Source organism: Orbicella franksi, chromosome 9 (genome assembly GCF_964199315.1).
Source record: "Orbicella franksi chromosome 9, jaOrbFran1.1, whole genome shotgun sequence".
Taxonomy (NCBI): domain Eukaryota; kingdom Metazoa; phylum Cnidaria; class Anthozoa; order Scleractinia; family Merulinidae; genus Orbicella; species Orbicella franksi.
In genome coordinates this window covers 24,484,534-24,489,138 of record NC_138153.1, presented here as the reverse complement: position 1 = coordinate 24,489,138, position 4,605 = coordinate 24,484,534, and the positions used below count along the sequence as shown (strand labels likewise).

General features: G+C 36.9%; 1 long non-coding RNA gene across 1 annotated transcript; it reads right to left on the bottom strand.

Annotated features, from left to right (window-relative positions):
- Positions 1-281: 281 nt before the first annotated feature.
- On the bottom strand, positions 282-3,046 carry LOC145497620 (uncharacterized). Its single transcript, XR_014050703.1, has 4 exons — positions 2,669-3,046; positions 2,339-2,371; positions 1,394-1,513; positions 282-960 (listed from the first exon to the last, which is right to left on the bottom strand). It is a non-coding gene; the product is annotated as an uncharacterized LOC145497620 (long non-coding RNA).
- Between the last annotated feature and the right edge of the window lie 1,559 nt (positions 3,047-4,605).

Sequence of the window (4,605 nt, the reverse complement as noted above, 5' to 3'; positions counted from 1 at the left end):
TCCGTTAATTAAATTTTTAAGATGCAAAATCCTGTTTCTCGACATATGAATAGGGTAACTTCAAAAGTCTTACTTGACGAGGAGTCTATATGTTGTAAAAGAAACGGTGTCGTTCAGAAGCGTTAATTAAGAAAAGTGCTCTTGATATTCACTAGACTAGATTATTTTTTGTTTGTAAGGGTCTACTGATAAGTGGAATGGAATCAATCAGTTTGCAATTCTAATGTAAAAGATCCATTGATCTACTGGACTTTTGTGGTTACTTTCACTGCTGGCCTCGAGTTGTGAGTAAATTCCCTCGTCTTTACTTGTTTGAGAATGATAAAACGCAATTGTCAGATCATACGTGCTGTTATCTACAAATAACAAACAACAGCAACAACTACAACCTAGACGAAGATATAGAGAAACAGCAATTAAGTAAAAAAGCACTTGCTGGAACTCATGGGCACAAATTACAATAGAGCGTAGGTTTTATGATGCACCGGTGACACCCAGCGCAGACAAGCGTGCACATCTATTGCACGATATATAATAGGACAATAGCCTATTTAGGGAGATGTATTGGTCTTTTTCTGGAGATATTAGTTCCAGGCGAGGCTACTATTTCCCTGTTTGCGTGGCCACTAACGCGGAAATAGAAGACGATAAGAACTAATCCGCGGCAACCTTCAGTCCATCAAAGTTAAGAAGTCGATTGCGGTAACTTTCAACCTTTTTTCTTTTCCATAAATTTATGGAATTGGAGAGCAGAGACGATTTCTTATAATGCAGAAAAGTAAGCAGGCAGTGTGTGATAAATTTTATTACCTGAAGGTTTTACATACATGTTTTACTAAAGTTATCACTAAAATGCAGTAAATTTTATTAGCTCCGTCTTCTGTCGCTGGACTAGTCACGATGTAGGATGCACGGCGTCTTTGTATTTCATTGATCATTAACACATGAAGAGTTTCTTACCTAACACAATGAATGAAAACAAAATGAGTATACAACACCGAAATTGAATAAAATCACTGGAAAATTCTAGAAGTTTTGAAATTACATAGCAAGTAGCAAACTATTGTGATAACCTGTTCTACAACTAAACTGTTCATCCTGGTACAAAGGAGCTTTTATAGCTATATTAACTTCCTGTTTTACCAAATACACCTGCTCAATGATACTTTGTGTTTTTGCACAAGTTTTAACCATTATATTTGACTGCTTTGCTAGTTAGTGTGCACAGTGTACCTTGCTTGAGTTGTCAATCACATGTAAGTACATGGTGTTATTTCGCTGCGTCCTACCTCGAAAAACTAGACCAGGTTCGAATACAGTGATAGTAGTCTTACGTGCTACTAGTGAAGTAAGGGTTCAGAATTTGATGTATTGATATGAGTTTAAAGCTTACCCCCAAATCAGCAGAGCTGACATGTTTTCCTGCAATCTCTTTGTAGTCTACGTCCGTATCTGACGTGAAAGCACTTTTGCCACATCCGCTTGCAGTACACTGGCAATAGATCCTTGCATTCTACGGAACGAAAATAACTACATTTACAAACAGTAAAAACATACTCCAAGAATCAGTATTTTGATGATACAGAAGTGAACGTCTGAACGCATACATGCTGGTAGTATCTAAATCACGATGAGAAAGAAGGGTTGTTTCCTCAAAATTGTCGTTTTCTGAGCTGGGTAACTTATGAAGCCAGCACTGTCTTGACTTCCTTCAGTTTTGTAGCGCGAAGTAACTAAAGGGCATTAATGTTCCACTAGATGTGATGCTATTCCAGCACAGGCCATTACTGTTTTTTTTTGTTGTTGTTATCACAACAATTTACAGATCCCTCTTGCTAATTGCTTTGGAGCTAAGTGGTCAGCGAACGTAGTTAGATTTCAGATTGTTGTGGGAGATTTGTCGGTGTTTTAAGGGAAGGAGCAGAACACTGACGAAGCCAAATACACAATACGAGAAAAGCTACAGTGCTCAGCCCTCACCTTCCCTCAGGTATCCTAGTAACTCCCACACTTACTAACTGAGTGCGCCCCTTTTATAAGCTGCTCCATCTCTAATGGAGCGTATGCACATGACGTCATGGCAGCCATATTGGTGTTCCAAAACAGTGAAACGGCGGCCACGTTGGTGTACCAAACCAATCCTGTGGGAGTTCAACTCTTTTCTTATGTAAACACTTTCGTTTGCTCCAATAAATTTAAATGGCTGCTAGGCACGTGAGTGCATACGTTCTATTACTTTCCCACACCTTTTGGGTCTTGTGACATAAATGAATGATATAAATATTTGTATTTAGTCCATGATATGTGAAGGTGTTTTACAACTGTCTATGTTCCGTACCTAAGTCAGCTTTTATTTCTCCCAGGTTGACATCTGTTAATAAAGAAGAAAAAGAAAACAAGACTACTTAACTTAAAAAAATAACTAAATTTGTCTGTCATTGTGCTCAAATTAACAATTATAGTCTGTTTTGTTTCAATTGAAAGCAACATTTCAACAAGTGCAAGAAGCAGAGTGTTTGAGTAACGTTGATGGTGACAAAATAAAACAACAATGCGCGCGATACAGAGAAAAATTCCTGTAATCCAAAATGTCTGAAATAAAGTTAAACTCAGGGAACCGTTCAACAAACCAATAAATTATTATAACATAGCAAAAAAGCTATTTTACCCTCAAGTGAAAGGTTCTGACGCTCTTCGATTCCGTCGATGGCTTTCACAGCGTAATTTGTCAAAATACTTAGCGTTAAAATAGAAAAGATTAGACTCTGCACTTTAAGCATCTTGCCGGCTTTCGTGGGTTGATTGTTTGCCTTTGTGTTACTCAGCTCTTATTGCATGGTGAGAGTGACAGTATTCCTTTATATGTATTCCTTTATATTTAGTTTGTTCTTGACAGCTGCGAGGGTTCAAAGATAGCGGTAAAGCTTGTTAACCGTGATCATATCGGTGCAGATCCGCCAACTCTTTTTTCATCTTTAAAGCTATTATTATGCAATTATTACAATTATTAGGAAAGCTGAGAAAATAACGTGGTTAGATTATTTTATCCTATTTTTGGGTCGCGGGCGAAGCTTTTTAATTCAGTTGTAATTAGTTTTAACAAATACTAGCACATACGACACCATTCCTTCACCAAGAATAATCGAATGTGTATTTATTTAACTGGTAATATGTTTTGGTTCTTTGTTTGTTTGTTCTGGTCACACGAATGTGTGGGATATGCGAATCATCATTGTAGCAATGGGCACGTGCAAAAAGGGAAAATTCCGAACTTGCTACCTAATTCTGTAATGTTCACCGCCATCTATGGCTATGCATCTAGAGCAATTAACCTGAGGAACGAGAGATCCAAACAAGAAACGCAACATTAAAGTTTTCTACGGTGATAAAGAGTTCCTCTTGGAGTTTTGATGCAAGAAATCTGTCACACCCAGACGCGAAAGCAAACCGCAACTTTTCATCGAAACACGCTTTCACTATTCACAAGCACGCCCACAAATCTTTAATCGCGTTTTGCCCCACGTCCCAGGTTTCCAGGTGTTATCATTTGTTTTTTTATAGAGTATAAAAAAAGCAAGTGAAATTATATTAGTAAGAACACACCAAAACTATTATGGAAAGAACTGTTTGTTTTATCGACCATCAGCCGCGAAAAGGACTTGGAAAGTCATCTGTAAGTTCATTGTGTTGCAATTTTTTGCTAAGAAAAATGTGTCGCTTTCACCGTTGCGGTAACGGTGAAAGCGAAACATTTTCTTACTTTTTGAAAAAAAAAGATGACTTCCTTCTCTATGCATGTTTTCTAGAGTTTATCGGCAAACATTTGAATGCGACCAGTTTTATATTCTTTACCACTAAAATTTCTGTCAAGGGCATTCCAAAGATCATTCCGATTTCTTTTCAATGCTTGAAATCTTTAACAGAGCAGGTCGCAGACGAAACAATAGCGTTTGATGCTGTAATTTTCGCGGTAAAAAAAGTCGGATTTCTCTGTGTAACAACCACAAACCTTTGACAATAGAAGTGATAAGTCAGTCATTGTGGTTTTGATTTATCTACTCCACAAAACGTAAACAGTTTTAATTTGAGATTATCATATGACAACTTCGCAAGATGTCAAACACGTGTCATTTCTGTTCGTAATCTCCAATGAAAGTACAAAAGTTGTACAAAAGTTACGATTTTAAATAATGAAGTTATGAAGAAAAGAAGAAAAAGAAAATTTATTAATTTAGTTGTTTTTTCTATGACCTTGAGTTAAACTTTAATCTTTATGTTTCTGTTCGATTAAAAAATAAGATCAAAAACAGGTTCAGACGTGTAGGAGGTGTGATGTAGCATCGATCCCTAGTGATTTTCCCTTTTCTTCCTTACACATCACCAAAAGTTAAAAATTTCACAGCTTCGTGCCCTGAGAAAACCTGTTTCATGCGATCTCGCATGTGCTTTCTTGCCCACGGTATCGAATAGAACCAAATCAAATGTATTTATTCAAGTCAAATCAGTTAACTATAAGACACAGATTACGGTAGAGATAAATCATCACATTAAAAGCATGGAACAAATATAACAATGTCTTAATAGTGAGTCTGGATCATCTAAATA